Source organism: Dromiciops gliroides, chromosome 5 (genome assembly GCF_019393635.1).
Source record: "Dromiciops gliroides isolate mDroGli1 chromosome 5, mDroGli1.pri, whole genome shotgun sequence".
Taxonomy (NCBI): domain Eukaryota; kingdom Metazoa; phylum Chordata; class Mammalia; order Microbiotheria; family Microbiotheriidae; genus Dromiciops; species Dromiciops gliroides.
The window spans coordinates 158,089,531-158,106,176 of NC_057865.1; the positions used below are offsets into that span (position 1 = coordinate 158,089,531).

At 36.6% G+C, this 16,646-nt stretch overlaps 1 pseudogene; it reads left to right on the forward strand.

The window, feature by feature from the left end:
- Positions 1-361: 361 nt before the first annotated feature.
- On the forward strand, positions 362-13,072 carry LOC122728847 (annotated as a pseudogene).
- The last annotated feature ends 3,574 nt before the right edge of the window (positions 13,073-16,646 follow it).

Below are 16,646 nucleotides of genomic sequence, written 5' to 3' on the forward strand. Positions count from 1 at the left end.
TGGATGGATCCGCTGTGAAGAATCTACAAAATATAAGTAAACAAGTATTACGCCGAAAGAATGAATAGATGCAATGCAGTCTCTACAATCTCCTCTGCCTCCAGGGGTACCCATGTGAAATATATCTGCAGGTAGAAAGAGCAAGAGACTTAGCTATTCAAATTCAACATAATTCACATTTATCCTAACATATAGCAATACTAGTTCTTTGTAGCTTTAACAGCTTTACAATTTAGTAAAGATTTTCGTCAAAATGGCTTTATAATACCTAATTCATAATACCTAGTTAACAAGTTAACATAGTACCTTGCATTTTGCAATGTGCTTCACAAATATTATCTCATTTCATTATCAAGACAACATGGAGAGGTAGGTGTTATGATTATACCCTTTTTAGGAAACTGAGGCAGATAGTTAAGTGACTTAGTGTCACACAACTGGCAAATGTTTGAGGCTGTATTTGAACTTACCTTCCTCATTACTAGCCTGATGTTCTATGTACTATGCAACCTAGTTGACCTAATTAAAAAAAACTTTATACTGGTCACTATATTGGACACTAATTTTTAAGAGGGTAGTAGAATCATGGCAATAAATAGCTAACATTTATAGACTGTGTGCTGGGTACTGTGCTAAGGGTTTTGCAATTATTATCTCATTTTATCCTTACAACAATCCTGAGAAGTAGACACTAATATTATCCTCATTTTACAGATGAGGAAACTGAGGCAAATACAGGTTAAGTTACTCAGGGTCACAAAAGTAGTATGTGAGGCCATTCTTGAACTCAGGTCTTCTGACTCCAGGCTGCACCATGTAGCTTCCTATATGAATTACTTTATGATGTACTCTTGTTTATATTATTTCACAGTCATTATCATCACCACTCCCACCTCCACAGGTGAACAAAATAAGGCTTTGAGAGGTTTAATGACTTTCCAGAACTAGTAAGTGCCAAGACCCCACCTTTGTTCTGCTGCCCAAATTCAGGGGTCATTCCACTTTGGAAGGAACTTTTTATATTAATTTAAACTCTGTGCCAGGCTGACTGTGCCAGGCCAAACATAAGGAAATCTTTGGGCAGAGAAATACAAATCACTATTTCTCTTATTTCTTGTATTTAACTTTGGCAAATCTGTTTGAGATTTCAAAAACTTAATGGATAATTTGCTGATGACCTAGTGACCCACATATTTTCAGAACTGCTAAGGAATAGAGGTCAACTCATGTAACTCCATTATTTTACATATGACTAATTGGAGTGTTTTAGAGGGGAGGCCACCTGCCCTATGCCAGACACCTAATTGTAATTAGAGCTCATATTTAAATAGACCTTTTCCTGCTTTACTTCTCGTTGTTCAGTTGTTTTCCAGTCATCAAAACTATCTGGTACTGGCTAAAAAATAGAGTGGTAGATCAATGGAATAGGCTAGGCACAGGAAATGCAGTAGTAAATGACACTAGTAATGTACAGTCATGCCTGACTCTTTGTGATTAAAGATACTAGAATGGTCTGCCATTTCCTCCTCTAGCTCATTTTACAGATAAGGAAACTGAGGTAGATTGGTGACTTGCACAGTCACACAGCTAGTAAATATCTGAGGCCAAATTTAAATTCAGAAAGATGAGTCTTCCTTACTCTAGGCCTGGCACTCCATCCACTGTGCCACCCAGCTTCCCCTGCCTGCTTTACTTACTGCTAGATTCTATCATTAACTCCATATTACTGATAAACTGGTTAAGTGTTAGAGATAGGTTGTAAGCTCAGCTCTCCATGACTCTAAGTGTAGTACTCTATCTTTGCTGTCTCTCCAGTAACAAAGGTAGAATTTGATCCCAAGTCTTCTGATACTACCAAAAACTGCCATTGTACACACTAAGCTGTTACGCATCAAAATACAAACCTATAGGAATCAAAAAAATCAGTTTTACAGGGTTATTTGCTGTACAGTTGAGCTTCTAAGTCTATCACACAGACAACATTCTGTCACCATAAATCACAGGTGTGTATCACAGTATAAAATGTATAAACAAAATGGACATTTACCTCCCAACACTTCTCCCAAAGTTTGGTGGTTGACATAAGGGCTATTGGTAATGTCTCATAGAAACACATGGGCTGATGATATAGATTTGGTAATCATCTGTGTGATTGTGATAACTGAAACTGTGCAAATAGATGAGATTGTCAACGGACTGTGTACAGAGGGGAAAAGGAGAAGAGGAACAAGAACATAACCTTGAGGAACACCAATTTTAAGGGTTCAAGGAAAGGAAGATAAAGTAGGGAAAAAGCTAAAGAAGTAGCTTGCTAAGAGTTAGAAGAGCATATTTGTGTATGTGTGTGTTTTGTTTTATGAAGATTTTGGAGGAGAGAGTTTTTAAATGGAAGGGACTGGTTAACAGTGGCAAAAGCAAATGAAGACCAGGAGGGGAGAAGCCACTGAATTTTGTGATTAAGTGGTCACTGTTAACCCATGAGAGAATAATTTCAGTGAACTAGTGAGGATAGAAGCCAGATAATAGAGACCTATGGAGATCTAGGGTCTGAGGAGATGAGTAACCATTTTTAAGCTCCTGCTATGTGCCATGCACTATAGGTTCCAAAAATCCAAAGACAAAAATGAAATAGTCCCTGACTAAAAGGAGCTTTCTTTCTACTACTGGGAGAAATTACATACATCAGGACAAATACATACACATACACATACACACACACACACACACACAAGATAAATATATGATAATATTTTGGGGGAGAAGGAACTAGACAAATCTTTCAAGTTTAGATTGAAGATGAAAGTTAAGATTTAATTGTTTTAATTTTTAGGATTGGAAAGAATTCAGTATTCCTGATTCAGTATTATTCACAGCTTCAAATGAAGTAGAATATATGAAAGCACTTTGTAAAATATAAAATTTGGTACAAATGTTAGATCTCATTATTATTCATCATTGCCCATCTGGTGAAGCCAGGTAGATTAGATGAGGAAATTTTGCATGATGACAGAGAACTGAAGTTGGTGTCAGGAAAACCTGAGTTCCAACCCAGCTTTGGACACATCCTGGCTATATGACCAATTACCACAGACTACTTTCTTGACTTCTCAGTGTCCCCACTCATCTATCTAAGATTAGAAACTACAAAAGAGTTGTTAATTAGAATTTGCCAACAACAACAACAACAAAAGGTTTTGCTTTGTTTTAGTGATAGTGGGAGTACAAAGAGAATCAAAGAAGAGATAAGACTTTGAGTTGGGGTGAATCGGGAAAGAAAACTGACCAAAGAGAGAAGGGAGACACTGTTCAATTCTTCTTTTTCTTCTCTTTTCTCTGCTAAGCAGATTGTCTTTTCTCTTGTCTTTTCTCTTGTCTTTTCTCTCTCCTTTCCTCTCCTTTCCTCTCCTTTCTTCTTTCTTTCTTTCTTTCTTTCTTTCTTTCTTTCTTTCTTTCTTTCTTTCTTTCTTTCTTTCTTTCTTTCTTTCTTTCTTTCTTCCTTTCTTCCTTTCTTCCTTTCTTCCTTTCTTCCTTTCTTCCTTTCTTCCTTTCTTCCTTTCTTCCTTTCTTCCTTTCTTCCTTTCTTCCTTTCTTCCTTTCTTCCTTTCTTCCTTTCTTCCTTTCTTCCTTTCTTCCTTTCTTCCTTCCTTCCTTCCTTCCTTCCTTCCTTCCTTCTTTCCTTCCTTCCTTCCTTCCTTCCTTCCTTCCTTCCTTCCTTCCTTCCTTCCTTCCTTCCTTCCTTCCTTCCTTCCTTCCTTCCTTCCTTCCTTCCTTCCTTCCTTCCTTCCTTCCTTCCTTCCTTCCTTCCTTCCTTTCTTTCTTCCTTTCTTTCTTTCTTTCTTCCTTCCTTCCTTCCTTTCTTTCTTCCTTCCTTTCTTTCTTTCTTTCTTTCTTTCTTTCTTTCTTTCTTTCTTTCTTTCTTTCTTTCTTTCTTTCTTTCTTTCTTTCTTTCTTTCTTTCTTTCTTTCTTTCTTTCTTTCTTTCTTTCTTTCTTTCTTTCTTTCTTTCTTTCTTCCTTTCCTTTCCTTTCCTTTCCTTTCCTTTCCTTTCCTTTCCTTTCCTTTCCTTTCCTTTCCTTTCCTTTCCTTTCCTTTCCTTTCCTTTCCTTTCCTTTCCTTTCCTTTCCTTTCCTTTCCTTTCCTTTCCTTTCCTTTCCTTTCCTTTCCTTTCCTTTCCTTTCCTTTCTTCCTTTTCTTTCTTTCTTTCCATGGGGCAATGGGGGTTAAGTGCCCAGGGTCACACAGCTAATAAGTGTCAAGTGTCTAAGGCCAGATTTGAACTCAGGTGTTCTTGACTACAAGTCCAGTGCTGTATCCACTGTGCCACCTAGCTGTCCCCCAGGTTGTCTTTTCATTAAGACATGACCCCCCAAAAAGAACAAAATGAAACTAAAGACTAATAGATTGTCCTTATGGAGATAGTAAGGAGATAACCAAAGAGCACCTATTGGCTCTTGATACATTCAAGTCACCTGTCCTAGGTGAGCTACATTCTCTGGTACTGAAAGAATTGGCAGTTATGATTAATAAGCTACTATCAGTGATATTTAAAGAGCCATGGAATTTAGAAAAAAAGTACCACAATATTGGAGAAGCACAAATGTCCTGATTGTCAATAATGGGAAGAGAACAGAGCCTCCAAATTTATAGACAGTGTACTTGACTTAGATTCCTGAGAAAATACTAAAATGAAATATTAAAGAGATGGTTATTAAACATTTACCCAGTAAATGGGGAATTAAAAACCAACCAACCAACTTATTATGATTTTATCAGAATTGTCAATGGCAAACTAACTTCATTTGTCCCCTCCCCATTTTTTGTTAGGATTAGTAAATTAGCATGTGAGAGGAATGCTGTAGAATTAATGTAACTAGATATTAGGAAAGTTATTGATAAAATCTCTTACTGTTCTTGTGGAGAAGATGAAAAGATATGGATTTAGCCACAATACAGTTAGATTCAGAACTGGTTGGATGGCTGGATTAATGAGTAGTTTGTTAATCATCCAGTGTCAGTGTTACAGGAAGCCTTCAGTGGAGTGCTCCAGGGATCTATAGAGATTTAACATTTTTATTAATGATTTGGATGATGGCATAGATGGCATGCTTATTAAATTTGGAAATTAAAAAATGCTGAGATGGACAGCTAACCCAGACAGGATCAGTATCCAAAAGGATTTTTAGCACAGTAGACAACTGAGGTGAATCTAATAATATGTGGTTCTATAGGGAAAAAAATGTAAAGTCTTATATTTGGGTACAAAAACAGTTTCCCTAGTATAAGATGAGGAAGCATAGCTATGTGGACTGAAAAAAAATATATGTGCAATTTATTGTACTACAAATTGAGTATGAGTGAATAGTATGACAGCAATGAAAGCATAGGGCAGAGTTTCTAGGAAGACAGGACATAAAAGAACCATCTTGATTACCTCAAATATCATCTGAAGTCTTATCTTCAGTTCTGGGAGCCAAAGGATAGAGAGCACTCAAAGGAGGGCAACTAGACAACTTGAGTCCATATCATACAAGGATATGTTGAAGGAACGCAGCAGACTTAGCCTGAAGAAGAGAAGACAGGGGATGAGGAACATGATAACTGTCTTAAGGTGTATGAAGGCCTATCCTATGGAGGAGGGGGATTAGAGTTGTTGTTTGATTTGGCTCCAGAGGGTAGAACAACTAGCAGTGGATGGAAGCTATAAAGGGGCAAATTTGGACATGATGTCATGAAAAAACAAAAACAAACAAAACAAACACTTCCTGACAATTAGAGCTATCCTAAAATAGAATGCTCTTCATCAAAAGGTGGTATGTTTGATTGACCTTCTTGGAGGTTGTCAAAGAGAGTCTTATCGACCACTTGATTAGTAGGTTATAGTAGGGATTCCTTTTATCTAAAGATTAGAATGGATAGTCTTTGAACTACCTTACAATCTTTTAATTCTTTAACTGATTCTGTAGGGGAAATTTCTTCTTAGGGAAACTCTCTATACCACTGAAATCAGTGGAAAAAATAACAAGAACAGAAAGGCAATTTAGGTATTGTAGATTTGCCCTCCTATGACTGAAGAAGATCAAGAAATTGCTTGAAAGGTGGATCCAAGATGGAGGTTTAGGGAAGGATACCTAGCTGAACTCTCCCTATATTCCCCTCAAAACAACTTTAAAATAACACCTCAAATCAGATTTAGGGATGACAAAGCCAAGAAAAGGTCAGAGTGAGATATTTTTAGATCTAAGAAAACTGAAGAAGTTAGCAGGAGAGATCTATGACAGAAAGGCAGAGGCCTGTTCAGTCCTCACATATGTGGCAGCAATAACAGCTATATCAGCGTCAGCAAAAGTTTTGTGACCTTTCAGTGTGGAAACATTCTAGGTCACATTTCCAGGGTGGAGAGGAGTGCTAGTGCTAGTAACTGCAGAGGAACAGAGACTCTCCTTCGTCAAAGATCAGAGTGTAGACCAGGAGAATGGTAACCACACCTCTTCCAGAATCATACCACCTTGGAAGCACCAAAAACTTGTAGTCTCTTAGAACTAGCTCTGACAATAGTGGTACAAAGAGCCTGAAGCTTGGAACACTGCCTTCCCACCACTAGGTGAACAGAGCCCAACTTTAACATAAAATTCATAGTCTAGAAGTATGCTGCAAAAATGAACAAATGACAATAAAAAGAATTTGACCATAAAAAGCTAGTATAGAGGCAAGGGAGGCCAAGATATAATGTGAAAACAGCTATAAACAAAGCCTCGAAGGAAAAATGTTAATTGGACCCAAGCCCAACAAGAATTTCTGAAAGCATTAAAGAAAGAGATGAATGGTAGGGGAAAAATTAGGGGTGACGGGTAAGAATAATGGCTAAATGTAAAAATAATTCCAAAAAATCAGTGGAGAGAAAAACTCTTTAAAAAGCAACATTGTTCAAATGGGAAAAGATATACAATTTCTTGGAAGAAAATAATTCCTTAAAAATTAGAATCAGTGGGCAGCTACATGGTACAGTGGATAAAGCACTGGCCCTGCATTCAGGAGGACCTGAGTTCAAATCCAGCCTCAAGACACTTGACACTTTCTAGCTGTGTGACCCTGGGCAAGTCACTTACACCTCACTGCAATACCAAAAAAAAATAATGGAATTAAGCAAGTTAAAACTAATGCCCACGAGGAATCAAGAAACAATAAAACAAAGTCAAAAGAATTTTAAAAATAGAACAAAATGTGAACTATTTAATTGGAAAAACAATCCATCAAGAAAATAGATCAAGGAGAAATAAATTAAGAATTATTAGATAACCTGAAATTCCTGATCAAAGAAAGTCCTAAAAATCATGTTTCAAAAAATTATTTAAGAAAACTGCCCTGATATTTTATATTTAGAGGGTACCATTTCTTAAAAGAAATGCCCAAAAGAATATTTCCAACAATATTATAGCCAAATTCCAAAGCTTATCAGATCAAAGAGAAAATATTTCAAGTATCCAAAGAAAATTCAAATATCTTGGAGCCATAGTCAGATTAGCACAAGATTAAGTGGCTTTTGTGTTAAAAATGTGCAAAGTTTGGAATATGATATTCCAGAAGGCAAGGGAGCTAAGATGACAACCAAGTGTAACCTACACATCAAACTGAGAATAATTCTTCAGAAAGGGAAATGAATATTTAATGAAATAGAGGACTTCTAAGCAGTCCTGAAAAGATAGTTGCCGAATAGAAAATTTGACATTCTAACACAAGACTGAAGAGAAGCATAAACATTTAAATATGAAAGAATAATCATAAAAGACTTGATAAAATCAAACTGTATACATGTAACTCCTAAATCTTTTATCAATATTAGGGCAACTAAAGGGAGTGTGCATGGTCAGAGGGTATGTGTGTGAATCAAATATGTTGGAATGATCTCCAAAAACATGAAAGGGTGAAAAAAGGGATGCCCTAGATGGGGGAAGGGAGACATAAAATGGGGAAATTTTATCAAATAAAAAAGATATGTAAAGGAGCTTAAATGGAAGGGAAAATGGGGGTAAAGGTGGTGGGCATTGCTTGAACCTCACTCTTTGGAATTGGTTCAAAGAAGGAAGAATATACATATATACACATGTAAATGAATATATATATATATATGTATGTGTGTACATGTCTGTATATATGTGTTATATATGTATAAATTGTGATGGGTAAAACTAAATGTGTATGGTCACCTGTCCCCAGTATGGGGAAAGCTAACTAGGACAACAGTTTAACAGTTTAGGTATTAAACATTTATTAAAATATATTAGAGGTTGACAAAGGGAGAACAAGTGTCTCTGAAAGAATAGGAAAACCTAATTATCCTCCAGGAGCAATCAAAGCTCCATTTCTCATGAGGTTCCAACCACCAACTGATAAAATGAACTGCCTTCCACAGTGCTTCAAGCTGATTGGTTGAGAGTGGTCTCATGTTGACGTGAGGTAACTTCAGGACACTGAACCTTAGAAAGGTCAATCCATGCTCTCAGCAGGGGGCCCCTGGTAATGATATTCTCACAATATGAACACTCAATTGTGTATAGAGATGTAACTTATCCAGTAGAGAAATAGCAAGGAAAGGGCATGAGAAAGGGGGATGCTGAAAAAAGGGAGGATAGATTAAGGGAGGCAGTGGTTAGAAGCAAAGTATACTTTTGAGGGGAGAGAGGATCAAAAGAGAGGGAGGGAGGGATGGCTAGGTGGCGCAGTAGATAGAGCACTGGCCCTGGATTCAGGAGTACCTGAGTTCAAATCCGGCCTCAGACAATTGACTTACTAGCTGTGTTACCCTGGGCAAGTCACTTAACCCCCATTGTCCAGAAACAAAAAAAAAGAAAAAGAAAAAAGAGAGAGAGGGAAAAACAGAAGAAAATAGGTTAGAGGGAAATACAAAGTACTTATAACTATGAATTTGATGAGCTCACCCATAAAAACAAAGTGGATAGCAGAATGGATTAGAAACCAGAATCCAACAACATATCATTTACAAGATATACACATGAAATAGAAACACACACAGAGATAAAATAAAGGGCTGAAACAGAACTAACCTACTTCAGCTGAAGTAAAAAAGGTAAGGGTAGCAATCATGATCCCAGACAAAGCAAAAGCAAAAGAAACATAATTAAGAAAGATAATTAATAATTACACTATACTAAAAGGTACCATAGACAATGAAGAAATATAAAAAAATACAGCAAGTTTCTTTGATAAAGGCCTCATTTCTCAAATATACTTATTACAAAACATTCAAATATATTCAAATAAGAGCCATTCCCCAATTGATACATGGTCAAAGGAAGTCTTCAAGAAAAGTCATCAAAATTATCTATAGTCAGATGGAAATGCTCTAAATCACTATTGATTAGAAAAATGCAAATTAAAACAACTCTGAGGTTGGTACTTCATACCCAGAAGACATGAGGGGAAAATAGGTACATAATGAGTAGTGAACTGGCCCTACCTTTCTGGAGAACACTTTGAAACTATGTCCAAAGGGCTGTAAAACTGTAAATACCCTTTGACCTGCTACTAGACCTGTATCCCTAAGAGATCAAAGAAAAATTAAAAGAACCAATACATAAAATATATACAGATACATACATATAATACATGCACACATACATGCATACGTATACATATACACGCACATATATATACACATATTTGTATATACACACATACACACATATATATATACACAGCTGCTCTTTTTTTGGTGGCAAAGAATTAGAAATTGAGGGGATTCCTATCATTTGGGGAATGGCTGAACAACTTGTGGCATGTGATTGTGATAGAATACTATTGTGTTAAAAGAAATGATGAGGCGGTGGTTTCAGAGAAAACATGGCAAGAACTATATGAACTAATGCAAAGTGAGGTGAGAAGAATTGGAAGATCATTGTGCACAGTAACATAAATGTAATGATGATCAGGTGTGAAAGACTTGGGTACTCTGATCAATACAATGATCCAAAATAATTTAAAAGGATTCAAGATGGGAAAAATATTATCCATCTCCTTAACTCATGAACTCTGAGTTTAAATTGAAGTATAGTTTTCTTTATTTTTCTTGTTTTTTGTAAATATTGCTAATATAAAAATATGATATCACATGTAATTGATATCATATTGCCTGTCTTCTCAGCAAGCATGGTAGGAAGGGAGAGAACTTGGAACCAAAGATTTAAAAAGAAAAGAATGTTTAAAATAAATAATAAAGTAATATAAAGAAATGAATGAATGAATAAATTCTTAAGATAGTTTTTTCCTATATTGACTGCTTTAGCATAAGTTTTGGTATGTTAACTATCATTTTCTTTGATGAAATCTTGCATTATTTCTTTGACTTGTTCTTTAACTCATGAATTCTTTGGCATTATATTATTTAGCCATCAACTAATATTTAATCATTTCTTCAAAAGCCCTTTTTATTATAATTTTATTTCATTTTCAGTGAAGAATGTGTTTAAATACTAAAAAAAAAGAAATCAGTTCATCTTCTTTAGATTGTATGTTTTATTTTTGTAACTCTACTTCTTTTCCATCCATCATACTTAATTCACACCTAATCTTCTATTTAAATTGAATATCCTAAGAACATCTGATGTGAACTTTTCCAATGCCACATCTACATTCTTTCATTTTATTTTCAATTTCCCCCTCTTCTCTGTTGTCTGAGAGGAAGAAGTATCCCTATCTCTTATTAAGGCAAATCCTTTTACTAAATTCCATCCACTCCTGCCTCATATAGACATTAAATGACACACTCAATATCACCAACTTCTTTGTGACATAGCTAGGATGCAAATCTTGTCCTTTTCTGACTATATCTAAGACAGCAACCAAGTTCATGGGCCTTTGGCCCTTTAACTAGCAATAGAAAGCAAGGGGACGCTGGCATTGAACTGTTTGAGAAATTCCTTAATTTGAATGATAGCTAGCAGTTGGAAACCTAAAGAATGTAATTCTATTTATATGAATAGATTATTTGAATATTGTGCTCAGTGTATTGATACTGGTACTTCATAGAAAAGACATTATAAAAGATGCATAATATTCACCAATTTGGATATTGCTCTTTACTAAATTAATACTATTAATTGTTTTTATCTATTTTTTATTTTATTTTTTACTATTAATACTTTATAGCAAATCTTTTTGCAACTATTGGCATATCTATATTAATTTTTAACTTTCAAAACATTTAATACTCAGAAATTTATCAATATGTCCTGCTATTTTAGCCAGACACAGACCTGACTTTTAAAAAATTGTGGAAATTCATGTTACTGTTATTAACTACCAGGCCCCCTTACTCACAACCACACACAAATTTCTAGGCATTGGTTTTGTTACTTGTAATTTGAAATCTGCACATATTAGAGGCTTCAAACGTAGTTCAAGATGTTTGTTTCAGACACTAGGGTTTGGCCATCTGGTCACATTCACTTCCCTCCTTTAAGGAACCAGAAGCAGATAAAAACCAAAGGTTTGTGGTTCATGGAATGCTATTGGTTCCAGAGATAGTCTACTCCAATCATCTGATTTTATATATAAAGAAACTGAGGCCCAGAAAGAGGGAAAGACTTGCCCCATGACACAGGTAATAAGGAGGAAAACTGTAATTTGTGGTTAGGTTTTCTCCCTCTTTCCAAATATATCACACTCCTATGTCTCAGTACTTTAGTATTGCTTTAATGCTTCAATAATTCGCTGATATGGGTTCTGCCTCTTGCCTTGCCTTAATAGTCACTTAAAATTATTTTAAAATTGTTTTGAGAGCTTTTGTTGTTGTTGCTGTTATTGTTTTTACATTATGGACATTTACTGCTATCTTCATTTCATCCCTCATCTCCAGGAAATAGAAAACTGTTCCTTGACAAAAAGAAAAAGAACTAATCAAAATAGAACAACTTCAGCTGACAATGAATACAATATTTAATACTTGTAGTACCCCAAATCCCTATCAGTAAAGGATACAGGTAGAAATTTGGCTCCCGACCATAAGAGGTTTGCATCCTGCGGGTAAGCTCACCACTGAGGCCCACAGCCCAATTCCTGAGGTCAGGAAAGCACAGCCAAGGAAAACATACCTTGACAATACCCAGCATTGACACTAAAGCAAAAGAAAGAACTGTCTGATATAGGTCACCAAATTGTTGCTCTGGGCAAATGAATTTTGGCAGGAGATGAGTTCACCAGTATCATTGCAAAGTGGCTGCAGTCCATTGGTTGTTTTTTTGTTTGTTTGTTTGTTTTTTGGGGGGGGAGCAATGAGGGTTAAATGACTTGCCCAGGGTCACACAGCTAGTAAGTGTCAAGTGTCTGAGGCTGCATTTGAACTCAGGTCCTCCTGAATCCAGGGCTGGCGTTTTATTCACTGCACCACTAAGAAGCCTCCAAACAATTTTATGGTGTGTGTGTGTGTGTGTGTGTGTGTGTGTGTGTATTTTTAGCTGCAGTCCATTGGAACTGAGAACACAGAGGAAAATCACACCTCTATAGGCAGTTACTTCTGATAACAGATGATCAAGTGAACTCCTTTATTGGAAGTGTTATCTTTTTCCATGAGACACTCTATCAGAAATCCAGTGATGGTCGTCCCTTCTCCAAAGTCATAAAGACAAAGGGTGGCATTGTGGGCATCAAGGTGGACAAAGGTGTAGTGCCCCTGGCAGGGACCAGTGGTGAGACTACAACCCAAGGTCTGGATGAGCTGAGTGAGTGTTGTGGCTAGTATAAGAAGAATGGGGCTGACTTTGCCAAGTGGCTTTGTTCACTGAAGATTGGGGAATAATACACTTTCTCCATTTGTCATCATGGAAAATGCCAATATGCTGGCCCAATATGCCAGCATTTGCCAGCAGAATGGCATTGTCCCCATTGAGGAGCCAGAAATCCTCCCAGATGGAGAACATGATTGGAAGTCCTGTCAGTATGCCACTGAGAAGGTTCTGGCTGCTGTCTACAAACCTCTGAGTGACCACCAGGTCTATCTGGAAGGGACCTTGAGGAAGCCTAACATGATCACTCCTGGCTATGCCTGCACCCAGAAGTAGTATTCACATGAGGAGATTGCAATGGCAACTGTAACTATCCTTTGCAGCATTGTGCCTCCTACAGTCACTGGTATCACGTTCCTGTCTGGGGGTCAGAGTGAGGAAGATGCCCCATCAACCCCAATGCCATCAACACCTGCCCCTTGCATAAGCCATGGGCCCTGACATTTTCTTATGACAGAGCCCTGCAGGCTTAAGACCGGAGGTGGAAAGAAGGAAAATGTAAAAGCTGCCCAAGAGGAATATATTAAGAAGATCACAGCTAACAGCCAAGCTGTTTAAGGCAAGTATACTCCAAGTGGAAAGTTAGGAGCTGCAGCCAGCAAGTCACTCTTTGTTTCTAACCGCCTACTAAGTCAAGACCTTTCAACTGGATATACCCTAACACTCCAGGCCATCCTTTACAATCCAGGAAGAGGTTGAGATCCCAGAGCTTTTCACTGACCTCTCCCATAACTCCTAACTTGTGTGGTGTTGTAGCTCTGTGGTGAATCTAGTGTCTCCTCCTCAGCCCACTTTTTCCAATAAACAACTATTTTACAAGGAAAAAAAGGACCTTAAAAAATATGGGTTACATTTGATTTATTAGGCACTCCAGAATTAAAATGGATCATTGCCTTTAAGCTTAGTTCAAGCTGCATTTTGATGTTTCCATCTATCTCATAGTTTTTGTATTTTTTCTACTTCTATGTTTGCTTCACTCTGAATCAATTCATATATCTTCCAGTGTTTTTTAGTATTCATTGTTATCACTGTTCTCATAGCTTTTCCATTGTATTCATGTAAAATAACTTTTAGCCATTCTCCAAAAATATGGTACCTCCTTTGTTTCCAACATGTTGACTATTACAAAGTGTTGTAATGCATCAAAGATGCTATTAGAGCTTGTGTTTGCTGGCATCACTTTTGACAACACAAGATCATTCTGAGACAAAAAGAGGCATTGAGTAGAGGCATTTAGTAGAGTCTCTAATGTAAACTTTGAGAAAATTGAGAAAGAATATGTTCCAGAATAGCATTTGTTTTAATAATTTCAAGGAAACCTAAACTTGTTAACTAGATTGAAAGTTTATTGAGGTATGGAGCATATGTTATTTTCTTTATCCACCCCTCTTCTTTTTTTGATCCATCCTTCTTGTGTCTATATGTATGTAAAACTTAACAAAGTGGTCAGTTTTTTTTTAAAGTGTGTGTTTGTACTTAGTAAATCTTTATTAAATGATTGATTCCAAGGTACATTTAAAATCTTTCCTTCCTTCTTTCTTTCTTTCTTTCTTTCTTTCTTTCTCTCTTTCTCTCTCTCTTTCTCTCTCTCTTTCTCTCTTTCCTTCCTTCTTTCCTTCCTTCTTTCTTTCTTTCTCTCTTTCTTTCTCTCTCTCTTTCTCTCTTTTCTCTCTTTCAGACAGGGCCATCCAAGTTGCTAGAAATATGTTGTTTCTTTCACTTTCTTTTGTGTGATTTAACAAAATTTAATCATGTAAAGAGTTGATGATAATTATGTATCCCTAGGCTTACTGACAGGCTGCAAATACAATAGAACAAAGCAATACATATTGAATTACAATTTAAACCTTCACTAGCTTTGACTGGCGTTCCTTTTTTTTAATGCAAGGTCTCCAGCATCTGTTGAATGCACACTATGGGTTGTATTGTCCATAAGTGTTGGCAGAAATATGAGAGAGAGCATATTTTCCTTACTGCCCCTCACACCCTTTGATTGGAAAGTTCCCCTACTTTATTTGGACATTTTCCATTATATTTCTTATAGCATCCATATGCTGGCTTTTTATGCCTATTAATGTTTTCTTTTCTCTGGGCTGCCTTCCAAATGCACTACTTTGAAATATGGAACTCCTTATTTAGTTATAAAGCCAATATCGAAAACCTCAACTAAGAAAAGGTTTCCACCACAATTTTCAGGAGGTGCTGTTCAGATCAATCAAAGCACTCACTCACTGAGTGCAGAAAAGAGTTTTATATCAGCTCAGGAAATCCACCACATACAGCCCATACAAAAGTGAACAGATCAGAAGACACAGAATACAAACCACCAGAAGGAGAAACTGAAGCCAAACTCAGCAGCAACAGATGTAGAATAAATGCACTTATTGACGAACTTCCTTATAGAGGTTGTATTTATGTTTTTACTTATTGGGCTCAGATTATATCTTCCTGCCAACTGCAAATGCTATTGATTTAATTCATATGACAGCTCTACCACACATTGTAGTCCTCTGAAATACAGAGGACAGAGCAGGAAAATAGACTAGTTTTTGCTGAAGATAAACAAATTTAAGCATCAAACACAGGCTCTTTTGCTCAAGGAAGGTTCATGGCTAAGAAGAACTGTGTGTTGCCTGCTGAAAAAAAGTGTAGAAAAAGATACATTTGGACAGGGATAAATGATGTTGCTTCTTCCCCAGATGTCTGCAGAGTTTGCTTGCCAGAAATCACAGAGCATTGGATAAAAGTTTCCAAGTAGTGCTTACCAAAGCTCTGTGAAAAAGTGAGGCACATAATGACTTCATCATCTCGAAAGAGTATTCATAATGAACCAGACACTACATCATTACTCAGAGAATATCACTCAGAAAAAAAAATCAGGGGAAACCAGTCTTCTGGCATTTAGTAATGTAAAGAAAGCTGGCTTAAGCAGAACCTCTCCTGTTGTTTCTTGATTCAGTCCTGCTTTTGTTTATCCATGATGAGGGCATTCAATCTCCAATTTGAAAGAGGTAAACATTTTACAGTAACTGGTTATGTCCCTTCTGAAACTCATCCAAAAAACCCTGGCTTGAACCCAAGTAGTTGCCCCCAAGATGCCCAGGAGAGAGAATGTAGTATATATTTGGGTTAATAGGAGATTATGCATTCAAACTGATGAGTTGGCAAGTCTCATGACTTCTTTTCTTTAAGTGATCTGGTGCACTCAGAAGAAAATATACCAATAAGATAACATAAAAGCAGGAGAAAAGATTGATTTAGAATTTACCAACCCTTTCAGACAATAATGTAATCACAGTATTGGATGGAACCCCAAGGAAGGGCTAGGCAAGTCATAATGACCCCCACAGAATGCTGCTTAACTTTTTTTAAGGTATCAGATCTAATGGGGCATTAATTCTACAACCTCAAGTAATTGTTTTAATGTTAATCTAAAAGTTATTCCATGTTTAACAAACCTCTGTCTTATAACTTAAAACCATTTCCTTGATCTTCTCTACAGATAGGAACTAAGTAATATCTTTTTCATTACATATTTGAAAATTATTAAGGAGTCATTCCTAAATGTTACATTATTAAATTCATTTAATTAGCCCCAACTCCTTTAATTTTTCTTTTTGATCTCATTCCAAATCCACAAATATTCGATTAGGTGAAAACTATCCCAAGTAAACTAATAATGACCTGAATAATGCTGAAAATATAGAACTATAATTTCTTTTTTGTGTGTGTGAGGCAATTGGGGTTAAGTGACTTGCCCAGGGTCACACAGCTAGTAAGTGTCAAGTGTCTGAAACCAGATTTGAACTCAGGTTCTCCTGAATTCAGGGCTGGTGCTTTATCCACTGAG